Here is a 15554-nt window from a genome sequence, read left to right as displayed (position 1 = left end):
CCTGCTTTCAAGTTTTGGCAATTGCGAATAAAACTACCCTAAACGCCCCTGTACAGGTGTGTTTGCCCCCTTTGAGCACATCTTCTTTCAAACCTCTTTCATGGTTCCTCCAAGTTTTCTTTTTTCTCAGACCTATACTTGGAGAACTTACCATTGGGCCAGCTGCATTAGCCTGCACATATCCTGGAAGAAAGCAGCTTGGTACAGGACTATAAGTTGTCCAAAATGAACATCAATCATGAGCAACATTATTTATTACCTCAACTTAATTTAGCCTACTCCCACTGATAGAGTTGGTCAAGTCAAGCCTGTATATCAGTTTGCTTTAAAATAGATATACATCATCTTCAAGGAGATATATCTGTCTAGGCAACAAAACAAAGTACTTCCTAGGGAAGAAGACTCCTGTGATCACTTTCTAAAATGCAGGCACTTGTTTTTCAACAGCACTGGGCAGGAGACTTCTGAAACTAGGGAAATTTAACTAGGTTACCTTCCCCACCCTCCTTTCATGCCAGAAAAATGACAGAGTCCAGTTGCTGAGAATGTGCTCAGAAAATCTTCTTTCTTCATCACACTTTTGCCTTGGGCCAACTTCAACCACACTGGGTTTTCTTGCATTTCTAGGATCTCAATTCCTTGCTCAATGAAGATCCTTGTTTTCCCATAACACCATACTCTTGAGTGGAGTCACTGGTTATTTCTTTGCAACTTGGAATGCTGAGTGATGTCAGCCTCAACCAATCACAGGCTGTCATCTATTTTCGATGACACATATGGCACTAATTGATGAAGAGCCCCTAAGCTTGAGGGCAAGTGAAGAAACCACCCCATAGTCCACAGCAGCACCTTGGGATGATGACTTGCAACTTAGATAAACTGATCTTCCATAGCATCAGCGATCTTTAGAGTTGCTCAAGTACAAATACTGGCTCTTATGTTGTGTCATGGTCAAGAAGAGGTATAGCCTTTGCTAAGGGATGCTCCCACAAACATGTTCTCAGGCAGAACAATCATTCCCCTGGCACCAGAGGCCTTTCTGAATATCACAAGAGAGTAGTTCACTAAAATGGACAAGCAATCTGGCTGTGATCCCACCACATCTGTGCATTGCTTTGATACTAGGCCCTCTTTATCCGATCTAAAAATAAATTTTTAAAATTCTGTACGGAAAAAGATTAAGGTAATTGGTTTTTGTTACTGTTATTGATTTACTGTCGTTCGTGTATTTGTTTTGGGTTAGAAACTCTTAAAGGAAGAAAATGAACTGTTGACTCAGGAGGAGATGCTAATAAGTAAATTTATTCTTTTGGTAAGTTGGGTCAAGGAAATTGGAGCCTACTCCCTCTTTAGTCAGATGTTGTACAAAAATGGGGCCTGGGGCCAGCAATGCCGTAAGCAACCCAGATGGGCAGCCCCAAATCTGTTTACAGACAAGTGGTGGGAGCACAACCTGGATCCACTGACAAAGACCTTATACCTCACGTCATTATGGTATGTTAGGAAAAGAGTGTCTACACCCAGGTGGGGTTTATGCACCTTCCCTTTGGAAGCTGTGTGATTCTTTCACTTATTGCTTGATTGGATCCTTAAAAAATCAGAGTGAAAATATATGAGTTTTCTAACTAAAAGTTAACAAGGATCCAGGGGGTCCTCGATGTAGATCATTTACTAGAGTATTTATTCTGAGTCTGTACCCAAGCTTTAGATGTTCCAGGAAGAAAAGGAATTTAGCCTCTTGTCACAATACACTGAAACATGCCTTCCGGAGGACCATAAATGAGAATGCTGGTGGATATCTTATCCTGGCTGATGTGCCTACTTACATTTTAAAGGCTAATATAAGATATTTTATAATCTACCCATCTCTCTATAATAACCATGCAGTCTAAGGTGATCTTACCCAGGCCCCTGGATAAAAATCATCTTTATGTTTTATGATTCTCCCATTTATATCCCCCAGGCCAAGTCTCGGTTCTGAGGCCCAGCCTCACATTTCAAGCTGCCTATCTGCCTATCTTAACTTTGATATTTCAAGGCTGTTTCAAACTGAGACTGACCGAGAGAAAACATTGGAATTCTGACATCTCTGCTTCCAAGTTTCTCCTTATCAGGATAAGGTACCAGCAGGCACCTGTGCTTCCACAAACATAACAGTTGCCCTTGTTTCTTCCTTCTCCCACATGCCACATCGCTAATCCATCAGCAAGTCATGTCTACTCAAGCTCCAAAACACTAAGGAGTGGATTTACTTTTCTGCATGTCCTCTGCTACCGCCTCGAACAAGACATTCATCACCTCTTAAAACTTAGAACAGACCCCAAAATGACTGTCAAATCAAACTCCCATGGGTGAGGTTTCCTGGAAGTAGAAGAAACAACCTTAAGGCATCAATTAGATTTTGTCATTTGCATGCTTAAACAATTTTGGTGATTGCCCTTTGCATTTAAAACCCTAACTTCTGGGGCCTCCCTGGTGGCGCAGTGGTTGAGAGTCCGCCTGCCGATGCAGGGGATACGGGTTCGTGCCCCGGTCTGGGAGGATCCCATATGCCGCGGAGCGGCTGGGCCCGTGAGCCATGGCCGCTGGGCCTGCGCATCCGGAGCCTGTGCTCCGCAACGGGAGAGGCCACAACAGTGAGAGGCCCGCATACCGCAAAAAGAAAAAAAAAAAAAAAAAAAAAAAAAAAAAAACCCTAACTTCTTACTGTGACCTTGGAAAAGTATGTCTGGACTCCTACTTATTTGCCTACATAGACGTTTCTATCTTATCCTGTGCCCTTCTCTCTCTGCTTCAACCACAGCAGTCTTTCCCATTTCCTGAACATGTCAATTTCTTTTCCACCCAAATGCTTTTGTACATATTTGCACAAACCCGGAATGCACTCTGCTTCCAATTATACATGCGGTTGACCCTCAACATCTAGATCCCATCTCAAATGCAATTTCCTTCAAGGCCTTCCTTGGCCAATCTATTTAAACCAGGTCCCCTCCCATTATTCTTCATCTCAACCCACAGTTTTTTTACTTAGTGACACAATTTGTAATTACATGTTCATCTGCATTTGTCTGTAACTGTGCATCTCTCTTGCTAGCTGATGAACTAAGGGTAAACACAACGTTTTACTCACCCTTGCATCTCCAAGCCCTAGTATTTACAATACATAGAAGGTGTGCAATAAATACTTATTGAATAAATGAATACAAAAGTAGCTATGTGGCTGAATAGGGTAATGTGACAACAAAGTTTCTGTATATGCAAAGAAAATCAGAAAAAGAAAGCCACAGTAAGTCCTACTAGGGGCTCCGTGAGCCTCAAAAAGTATCCATTTACTAGAATCATCAAATGTCTACTGTTCTTAATCAGGAGGAAACAAGGAGCTATTGAAGGTGTGAGATAAGATTTTTAAAATTTCCTTTTTCTTCATTCCCTATTTGATTGGCATTTCAAAAAGTACTTACTTCAATCTACATATAACAACATCTAAACAATCAAGCAACAGCACACAAAGATGCCCTTGTAAATGGAAATATTCTCTTGGGGAAGAATTGAAGGAAAAAATCCCCCAAATGGAAAGCCCTCACATCTCTGGCTTCAATTGCTTTTTGAAAGAATTAGTTTAATTATTCATAAAAATGTAGCTCATACATGAAAACTTAAGTTTTATTGTTAAAATACTCCTTCTTTGAAACACAAATTCCTCTCTCAGTGAATCAGATGATTTTAAGCAGGTAGGAACAAATCTATTTTTAGAAATCAAGATTTTGATAATCAGAGAATTTAGCAAGGTTGTGATGTCAATAGTGACATTTTAAGATTTCTTTTCTCTTCAAGGATTTTAGAAATTGCTTTATGGGGGTTTCAGTCCTCAACTGCTGAGGATAAAGAGCATTTGGTTCCAGGAAGTGAACATGAGACACACATAGAGAATATCTTCATTAGGCCCAGCTATGCTGAAATAAGCCATTAGTTAAAATTAAATCTTCCTCAGAATAGTCAAAGAATAATATTAGTGTCAAAGAAAATAAGGAAGAGTCCTATTTACCTACAGAGAAATGCCAATGTTAAGATTCCAGTTTCTGATTTTCAGTCTTTCATTTGAATTTTATGTAAAATTTTGAAGCGTTCCAACGCAGAACACATGTTGTAAAAGAGATAGCATACTGCATTTGGCATTCCTTATCTAAGCTCACATTTTTTCCTATCAGCATATAAAATAAAGAAGATGAAATTCCAAATGAGCTCTAACTTCTATTTAATCTGATCTTTTTTTCTTTTTATATTGCTGTTACTGTCTCTAAAAAATTAGGGCAGTAAGTATTGCAGTCTCTTGGGTCCAAAGAAATCAAGATAAACTCATTTGGAATCAAGTAGCAAGTTTAAAATGAAATTAAGACTTTGGTCTCATTTTTTAAATCATTATTTTTAAATAGTAATGTCTATCTCAGTGAGAGAACTCAGTGCATTACTTCTGGCCAGCTGCTGGTGATTTCTCAACCTAGTAAATCTACTAGGCATACAGTAAGGACTCTATAAATATCTGCCATTAATTAAGAGTAGGGATGGAAAAAGACACAGGAAAGATGAAAAGGTGAATTATTCTGGTAAATGTAGATAGATACAATGTATATTTTGAGGGCCAAATAGCATTTTTTTTTTACAACCTAATGATTTTTGAATACTAGAAGAGTATATAACAAACTGCTTAAGTCAATAACCATTGAATTATAAAACTCCTGATTTGTAGGAGAGAAAACACAATCTGCAGCCTCTCCTGAATACCAAAAAGGAATACAAAAACACTCGGTAGTCAATTGCCCAACTAACACTGTATGTGTGAGCTTGAGTTAACATAATGTTTCTAAGTCCTGGGATAAAGACAAATTCATGATCACGTGCACTCTGACCTCAGACCACTGGAAAAGTAACAGATTCTGAGGGCAATTCAGGGTCTATTCGACCCAAGAAACACACATCCTGCAAAAAAAAAAAGGCATATGGAGAAGCCACCCTGAGCTTAACTTAGATACACGAAGAGAAGTTTCTACCCCATAGGTTTCAGGCAGGGAGAGCTTGAGTTGTAAACACGTGAAAGATGATGAATTAGTCTTTTCCAGGTGATTTTGCCTCTATTACTCAGAAAGAGAAAATAAAAATTTAACTCCTGATTCCAAGTCTGAGGAAAAAGAGAGTGAAGAAAGGAAGAGAGCAAACTGACAAAGCTTCCAGATCCAAAGTCTGCTCTACAAAGATACAAAGACAGTGCCATTATATGGTCCATTACCTTCAAAGGTAAGACCACCAGGAAACCCAACAGGGAATTCCATCTCCACCCCAAAGACGGGACAGGAGCCCCTCTGTAGAGTTAAGTGTCCTTCATGATGGTGAGGACCAAGAATTCCTCCAAAATAGCAAAGTTAAATAAGGAAACTGTGCTATTCTCAATTACGATGTGCTTCTTCTGCTACTCTGAGGCCTGAGAGAATGAGGAAGAGCCTTTCCCAGGAATAAAAGATCAAGGTAGTTTTCCATACAGCAAACCACGTGGAGTCGACAGAAGCATTGGTACTTGATGTCTCAGAGAAAGCGAAATGTTCTCGCCTTTCAAGAACAACCTGGCTGGTTCATTTGGGAAGGACCTGGCTGGTTCATTTGGGAAGGCAGGAACTCACCCTAGGGCTGAGTGGTCTAAAGAGGCCCAATGGCAACTAGAGAGAAGAACCTCCTACATCTTTCTTGCAACAAGAGGCAGAAGTAGGAGTACTTTCTGGATAGGTGAAGAGGGCCCATGGGCTGGAGGGTGGGGCTTGACATTCACTGAATTAAGGGGTCCTGGCTGGGTTTTACACATTATTTCTGAAACCTATACTGCGTAATTTGTACTAATTTGTTCTCGGAGCTCCTTGGAGTATCATCTGTGTGATACTTCAGGGCGGGGGGTGGGGGCGGGGAAGAACTGAAAATAAGAGGGAAAGCTGCCGAGTTGTTAAGTTAGAGCTGAACGCTAATAACATGGGCCCTAGAGCCAGACACACCTGAGGTCTGATCCTGTATGAGCAAGTCAGTTCACTTAAATTCTCCGAGCCTCTGTGCCATCACCTGTCAAATGGGCATGGTAAAGCATTTGCCATAGAGTAATTTTGAGAAGAAAATAAATCACTTATTCTACTGTTCTATTGCTTAGCACAATACCTAGTGGATAACAAGTATAACAAGTCTTTGTAATCATTATTACGAGTAATAGTTTTCTTAATAACCATGACTTAGTCATTAAAGGGCTGTATTTCCTTAGTTTGGCTTTACAAGGCTGATTTTGGTTCACTGTAATTGTTTGATGTCAAAGTCAGAGCTAGTACTAATCTTAAGAAAGGCCAGTTACGTTACTAAAGTCTACATAACAATTTAAAATTTTATTACTTCTATATGTTCTTAGAAGCCACCCTTTATTTACATCAAAAAAATGGATCCCACGTCCACCTTCTCTGAACAGATAACATTCAGCTGAAATTATCAGCATCCATTTGTATATTTTAAGGAAATAGGTTAAAGTCCAAGTAGTTTTTCTCAAATACTGTTATGTTCACTGCTCTTAATTACACTTACAGGCGTTAACAAGTCCTTTTTTCATAAACAGCACAGACAGAAGTCCTGCAAGTTTTAGTAGGGTAAAACTATCACAAATCTGGAACTATTAGAGCCCAAATTAGTCAATTTCACCCATTATTACATTTTCAGTTAATAAAATGTTAAGATACATGAGGATAAACTGGTAATTCTGTAGCTCAATCTTAACCACATCTTGGGAACCAGTGGTATTTAAAATTTAAGGTATTCAGATAGAAGTAAAGATTTCTTAATCCTACTTTTATTCAGGACATGTTTATCTGGCTATTAAGCAGAGTTGATGAGTGAATAAAGCTGTTTTACAGACCATTCATCAATATGTTACTCTAATTTACCATGTGCTTTTAAGATTTAGTGACTTCTTAAAGCATTAATTCTAAACAGAGAATAAGGCATATGGCATGATATTAGTTAATGGTGTACATAGTCAGGTGTGTCTTATTTCTGCCATACACTTTAGAAATATCAGTGAATACCTAATACTAATTAAATACAACGAATATTTATGAATTCCTACTGTGTGTTCAGAACCACAGGACATATAAAATCATATCGGGAGATAAGGCACATTCATGTGAAGCACGCAGTGAAAAAATGCTATGTTTAAGCATTTTAAGCATATACAGTTGTGTCAAAAACAAGACAATAGGCCTAAAATGTAGTCGATTATGCTAAGCCCCAGGTCAACAAGCTGAGACTTAATTTTGGTTTCTGGCTCTCCCAGAAATGGAATCTTTAACCAGTCAATCAGGAAAAGGCTGATAAGTGCTAGTTAGGAAATCATCCTGATAGACCCCTGCCATCTTCTAAAGAAAAATGCAATAACCAACCCACGTTTTTGCCCAGTATAACTTCTTTAGTCCTGCTCCCTTTTGCCTATTAAGTCTTTCATTTTGTACAGCTCCTTGGAGCTCCATTCCTTCTGCCAGAATGGATGCTACCCGATTCATAAACTGTTGAACAAAGCCAGTAAGATCTTTAAAATTCACTCGGTTGAATTTTGTCTTTTAACAATAAGCAACATCCAATGTGAATTCCTGAACGTTTCGATTTGTCCCTAAGATTCTGCACCCAATTCCAATGTGTGGTGGATCTTTCCTGCAATTTGCCAACACCAGCTGGGTGCCCTACAATTTAACTCAGTTCTAACACTATCCACCTGGAGGTAGCATCAGGTGCAACAAGTTAGAGGTTCAAACACGCAAGACTTCCCTGCCCCCACCGCCGGGCTTCAGACAATCACAAGTTGTCACCTGTGCTTCTGACCAACAGGCTCTAAATCGGAGGTTCCCCCGACCCCTTCCTTAGATTCAATTATTTTGCTAGAGCAACTCACAGAACCCAGGTAAATATTTTGCTCACTACATTACCTGTTTCTTACAACGGATGTAACTCAGGGAACAGCCAGATGGGAGAGACGCACAGGCAAGGCACACAGGGAAAGGGCTGGAAGCTTCCATCTCTCTGAGGGCATCACTCTTGCAGCACCTGCCTCTGATCACTCTCCTAGAAGTTCTCTGAATGCTGCTCCTTGGGGTTTTTAAGGAAGCGTCCTCACTTAGGAATGATTGACATCTCATTGGCCATTGGCGATTGAACTCAATCTCCAGCCCCTCTCCCCTCCCAGGAAGCCAGGGGGTGGGACTGAAAGGTCCCACCCTCTAATCACATGGCTGGCGCCCCTGGCAACCAGCCCCCATCCTCAGGTGCTTTCCAAAAGTCACTTCATTAATGTAACGAAGGACACCTCTGTTGCTCTCTGCATTTAGGAAATTCCAAGGGTTTTAGCAGCTCTGTATCTTAAAGGGGTCAAATGCCAAATATATATTTCTTATATCACAGTTCCCTCTGCTTTTCTGCAAGAACAAAGGGGAAACAATTTTAATAAATTGATTTTTTTCATTGCTGGAAATATTACTTTTCAATTTTCCCAATTACCTTACAAGTTGAAGTCAAACACAGTGAAAGGGGAAACTGCATGTATGTTTAGCAGATATATTAACCTGAAATTACACAGGCCTGACCCCTCTCTATCCTGGACAAATTGTTTACCAACTCGGAGTCTAGCAGGCTGCAGTGTCTATTGACTTAACAGCTATTATAGAAAATGTGTTGAAACTGATGCCAGATGATGATGGGTATGGAAGTTAAAAGCATTATTGCTACTACTAAAAAGATAACTATAGAGACCACAAACACTAAAACTGGTCAATGGAGATCAACTGTTATTTCTTTGCTTTCATCTGTGTCACTTAAATCAATTTTCTAGGTGTCCATCAGGCCAAGGATAAACTCACTAAATTTCAAAATGGGGAAGAATTTTTAGAGTTTAGTCATCTAAGACAAGCCAGCCTCTTCCACATGCAATGTGACCTATCTTAAAGACCTTTAGGGGAGGTGATTTCAAAACATCTTTTTGATAACTCATTTCAATGTCAAACTGTTAAAAAGAAAGGATATATTTCTATTTTTAAAAACCACTTTCTTAGCATTTCTGCATTGCAAATAAAGTTAATCTACTCCCAACATGAAGCCCTAAAAATAACAATGAGTAACAAATGATAGTTACCAGCTTTTAAGCAGCCACTTATGTACATTCACCTTGCATTAATTATGTCTACCACACAAAATAACCCTGTAAAAATAGGTAGTAGGATCCTATTTTACAGGTGATGAAACTAAAGGTCAGAGGCTATTTGTCCAAAGTTAAACACCTAATGAGTAGAGAAAAGAAATGTAAACATGATAAATGATGCCGAGTGTTTTGAGTTTTTTTCTCCTCTATGCTAGGATGTTTAGTAAAGGTTTTTCCCCATCTTTTCTCAGAAATCCTTTGTTGAGGCTGTTGAAAGTAAAGCCAACACTCTGACAGCACAACTAACCCCAAAGTATGTGATGCTTACCTTTTTCAAATTACAGGTGTAGGAGCAGGTTTTGTTGAGAGACAGGTGGAGAAGCAAGTCCGCATAGAGCAAGCCAGCTATTGGAAAGGGATTTTAAAAAATGGAAAGAAACCTTCAAGGTGTGTGTAGCTAAAGCACCTATTCCGTAAGCATCTTGTGTTTCCCAGGACCTGCCTCTTCTCCTTCTGTGCATAATTGTGTGTAAGTGCAGCCTAGTTATTATGCATTCTAAGTAGCAATTTGATATGGGCAAAAAGCAACATAGGTCGAGTCTCAGAACGGCCTTGAGAGCATCACTGTCAAAGCCCTGTCTACAGAAGGCACTGGTATGCCAACAAACCCAGGATCTGCCTCATTTACACGAGCAGCCAAGAATGGTGCAGGTGTCGCATTTAGGACTAGAGGAAACCAACAAAGATTTTGACAAGATATTAACATCTGGCTGATCTGGTGAACTTTAGCTAGAGAGAAGCTGACCTGGATTATTTTGCAAAAACATTCCAGTTTTGCCCTACATGTATCATCAAGGACAATTCTCCTGCTGTTGTCCTGAACAGAGGAAGGACAGGCAGAGGTGTCTAGCCTGCTGCTTCAGCATCTGCTGGTGGCGGATGGCAGCCTGGTGCTTCTCAGAAGGGCTGGGCCAGAAGCACTGATCTAGAGCAATGGAAATAAATCATCAGGTTTTACATTAGGGGTACTGAAAGAATGCATAGTTGGACTGCATCTTAGGATTCACAAAGGATGCTTCAGAGCAATGGTTCTCAAACTCTAGCCCCCATAAGAACCACCTGGAGGGCCTGTTAATGCACAGATTGCTGGGTCCACTCGCACTGTTTCTGATTCAGTTGATCTGGGGTGGGGCCTGAAAATTTGCATTTTTGACAAGCTCCCTGTGTCCTGATCCTGCTGGCGAGGGACAACACATTAAGAACACTGCTGAAGAACAATCTACTCTGGCTTCAAAGGTTTGAAGGTTTCCTTTCCTCCATCTCAGGCACCTACCAAAGTTTACTATTTTTGAGAGCAATGGATGTCCTTTTTTTCCATAGTCTACCATAAATTAACTCTTCTCTTGGATAGCTAAAAAAAAAGTGGCAAAATCTTCTAAATTCCTTTGAAGCCTAGACATTATCAGGGTATCAAGACCAACATAGGGTTGGGTAAATCATGTAAAAAGCAGGAAATCAAGTTATACACTGTTACTAATGGCAGTGGAAGCATTCCCGAATGATCAACAGTCAGATTAAAAATGTCAACCATTGATTTCAGCTGTAGGTTGAGCCCAACTGATGCCCATTATGGCTGGCAACACAACACTCTTCTGCTGAAACAGATACTGCGGTTTCTTAGATGACATTCACAGGCTTTGGTTGGACGAAAGGTGGGAAAGAAGTTGAAATCTTTAAACCTCATCTTTGCGTTTTCTTAATTTTTTTTTTTTTGCAAAAATAATGCCGCCTATCCTAGATAGAACAAAAAAGCTACCATAGCTGCTGGTAAAAAAGAAAATCTAAAATAAAAGTGCCAATTATTATCTTAGGCATGATAAAGTCTTTTTTTCCCCCTTGAGTTTTCCTTATATAAAATTGAGAAGAATTAATTACACTTACTAATTTGTCAGATATTGAGAATATAGTGGCCAAGAAACAGTGATACGGAATTATTTAGTGTACATCAGTAGCACCTGGAGATCTTATTCGAAAAGCATAATCCTAAGACCACACAGGTGAAATGGCCAGGAATCTGTATTTTAACAAGTGTGACTTAAGCATCACAGGAGCACAGACAGAGTAATGTGTCCAGGGGTCCCTGAAAGAAAGGAATCACAGATTTAAACCAACAGAGTGGACTACTGATTGTAGCTTTTTGAGAGCAGGAAGATTTATTGTGCCGGGTAGCAATAGCTGCAGTCTACTCTATGGCCAATAGGTACTTAAACAGCAATCAATAACTTTGTGTTATCCAACTGTGAAAACAGATATTAAGTTTAAAATTCCTTTAGGACATTAAGATGTATGAGGGGTCAAAGTTGAACTCGTAACTATTTATTTAAAATGTTTTATTAAATCCACTAAATGTGAGGAAATTATTTTTATATTTATGAACAAAATAGGTTAATCAGAAAGAGGTTAATCAGAAATATGTATTTACATATTACATTATGTAATATTCTATAAGGGAAAAGAATCTATATATATGTATATTCAGCTATGCTGTACACCTGAAACTTATACAATATTGTAAATCAACCATACTTCAATAACAAATTTTTTTAAAGTGAACAGAATGTTGGGATTAGGCTGGGCTGTGCTTCTTAGCAGCCCTCCAAGCCTGGGCAAATCATTTCAATCAATTGTGTATCTGAAAGTACCCAACAGACATCAGCTGTGTAAGTATCCTACATTGCTGGGAGTATGGAGATGGACATAATACAAATTTTGTCCAAAAAAATTTACAGTTCAGTAAGAGCATGCAAGCCTTAAAGTGTTGGAGGTCTTATAATAGTTACTTTGAGGATGACAGAGGCAACAAGGAGAAAAGAACAGTCAACTTTACAGAGAGGAGGGAGGGAGGAGACTCAGGGAAGGCTCCAAGAGACGGTCATCTTTGATTAAAGTCTTGACAAAAGGGTTGATATTTACCAGGTGCTTATTCTTTATAGCAGCTATAGTCGTGTGTATATTTGTATGTCTGGGGGTGGAGTGCTATGCCAGGCATAGAAAACACCATGAAAAACCACAGAACTAGACCAGTAAGCAGTTCACTCTGGCTGACACGTCTAATTTGAGGTCTAAATCAGAGGAAAACCTGGGGGCTGGAAAGGTCCTAAAAGCATCAGGTTAAACCATAAAGCATAAACCATAAACAAAAAAAGGAATTTGTCAAAATTACAGGAAGAGTTGAAAAGCAAAGGCAAGATACAAACATGACATTGACATATAGGATATGGCTTATAGGCCATATTGGCATATGGGAAAGCAAAGGGTTTACAGTTGGTATTAATTGATAAAAGATGAACAAACCAATTAGAAACAGATGAAAGACAATCTGCAAAAGAAATAATAAAATGTCTGATGAAAATATGCTAAAATATTCCATCTCACTACTAAAGAAGCAATAAAATTTAAAGCAACAACATATATTATTCATATATCAGACTGGCAAAAGTAATACACTATAAATACTGTGTCAGCAGCAAAAGTGTAGGAAAATTGTAGACCCAACAGCAGAGGTAACACATTAACAAATAAGAATATTTCTGGAGGTAATTTGACAATATCTAGAAAAACTCTTTAACCCAAGCTAATAATTCCTTCCAAAATTTAAGCTTAATTGATAAAATAGCATGAAAAGCTATATTTTTATATATAATTAGCATTATTTACAAGAGCCAAGAAAATGAAAACAATCCAAATGTTCAGCATTGTTATTTAAATAAATTCTGATACATCTAAACTATGAATATATAAAATGAAATGATGCAGATTTCTTTTGACAAGGAAAATAACCATAATAAAATACCACGTGAGAAAATGCACCTGACTCTGGTATACTGACAGTGTTCATTTAAAAAATGATGCTAAAAAAAAAAGATGATAGGGACTTCCCTGGTGGTCTGGTGGTTAAGACTCCATGCTTCCACTTCAGGGGGTACGGGTTCAATCCCTGGTCAGAGAACTAAGATCCCACATACCATGCAGCCAAAAAAAAAAAAAAAAAAAAAAGACGACACCTTAGACTATGGTTAAATTTTTTATTTGTTTCTTTCCAAGGTGGTTAAAATCTTTAGGGACGTTCATGTGTGGAAGGCAGTCAAGCACAGCACGATAGCCATGAATCTGGGCCCCTCAAAGATATACATCATGTTGAGAAATGATAACACTTTGGTCTTCCTACCTCTATCAAAGAATATACAAATCTAGAAAATTTAATAACTACAGATTTTTCTCCTTTTGAAGGGATCCAGACACACAAAATTAACATTGGTAAAAGGAAACCAATCCTCCAGTTATATATGCTAAAGCTTTAAGCAGGTAAAAATTAAATTGGTAGAAAAATTCAATAAATCTAGCTAGATTTTCAATACCAATATATCAAAGCAACCAAATAAAATTAACTTCGACTTTTTTAAACGTTCGTGAATTCCCAAGATTTCTAAATAATGTATCATTCTAATTAAGAATTATTAGAAATACTCATATGTATATAAAAGTATCACATTTCCAAAAATTAAAAGGAAATGTGAAACTATATATAACGGAACCCTCATGCATTCCTGATGGAAGTATAAATTGGTTAAAACATCTTGGAAAACTGTATCTGCTAAAGCTGGAAATACATACCTACTCTGATCCAGCAATTTTGCTCTCAGGTATATAATCCCCCCAAATATATACACATATACCTACATATATATACACATTCATCAAAAGATCTGATCAAGAATGTCCAGAGCAATAGAACCCATCAGTACTTTTCAGTATAGTCACACAATGAGGACAGACAATTAATAGCTACACTCAACCACATGGATGAATCTCACCATTACAATCAACAAAAGAAACTGTAGTAGCTGGTCTGGTGTCCCACACAGAATCCCCCCAACACCTAAGGCATTCATTTTCCTGGCTGCCAGGAGTGTTGACCGCTGAAGGCTCATGCCTGGATTCCTCTGTCAAAGGGATCAACGGCATCCCATGAATGGCTGTGACGTGGCCCCGGCACTACTGCTTCAATGCAGGACGTCTCTGAAGGGCTGGTCTTGGTCCCGAGCATCCCACAGGTTTGGCTGAGGCCCTTAGTGTTGCTACCTCTTAGTTCAAATTCTCCCCCTGCCTCACCTGCTCCTCTCTTTCCCTTATAGATGTTGTTGTTTCCTGCAAACCTCTGAGTTTCAGAGTGTTTCCTGGTGGACTCAAGAGGGTTAATACCAGGAATAGCATAACAACGTCCACCCAACAACTACCAAGGAGGACCCATCACCAATAGAGAACTGACAGCCCCTGGGATGTGATAATGGTGCAATTATGAAAATTTCTACTGGCAGAAGGGAAGACACTACAATATCGTGGCTGTTTGACAGACTTGGGTGAAGTAGTCATTATAAGGGCAATGGGATGAGCTGGCTCTTGCTAAGGATACGCTAGAGAAAGACAATGAAAAACTGAGGCCACCAATGTACAGCGCAGCGTGAAGCTCAGGCGAACTCTCTCTGATCTCCACTGATGCATAATAAACCACCCCAACCTTAGTGGCTTAATACAATGGCCATTTTATGATCTCTTGTGATCTGTGGGTTGACTGGGCTCAGCTGGGCAGCTTTGCTTCTTCACGTCATGTTGCCTGGAGTCATCCTAGGGCCCAGGCAACGTGGTTCACTCCTACGCTGGCATTGGATTCTGGCTTGTGCCTAAGACATCGGCTTAGAATTTCAACTGAAGCACCTCACTTGTCCCTCATGTGACCTCTCCCTGTGGCTTGGGCTCCTCATAGCACAGTGGCTGGGTTCCAAGAGGAGAAAGAGAAAGCTGCCAGGCCTCTAATGGGCTCAGAAGTCCAGGAACATCACCATCACTTCTGCCACATCCTATTGGTCAGAGCCGGTCACAAACTCAGCCCAGATTCAAGGAGAGCAGAAATAAGTGCCATTTCTTGATGGGACACGCTTATACGGGGAGAATCGGCAGGGGTGGCAGGTATCCTCATCTTGCAAGAGGCACTACACGGCCTCCTTGGTTAACATATACAGAGACTCTTAGCTCCTGCAGTCAGAGAATCTGGGCTTAAATAAGGGGAAACTTGACTGCTCAGCCGGCCCCAGCAAGTCTGCTGCGCCAAGGTCAGGTCCCTTGTTGGGAAGGAGAGGGACCCTGAGATTCGAGATAAGAACATCTCAGTCAATGCACTTGAAAATATTGTATCACAAGATTGCCCTGAACCTCCTTGGCCTAACAAAGTGGCCCACTCCCCTCTCTAAGGCTGGCACCAGTCCCTGGATAAAGATGATGCTGAGGCCTCTCCTTG

The sequence above is a fragment of the Mesoplodon bidens genome (genome assembly GCF_964165515.1).
Source record: "Mesoplodon bidens genome assembly, chromosome: 13".
NCBI classification, from domain to species: domain Eukaryota; kingdom Metazoa; phylum Chordata; class Mammalia; order Artiodactyla; family Ziphiidae; genus Mesoplodon; species Mesoplodon bidens.
This window is presented reverse-complemented; position numbering follows the sequence as displayed.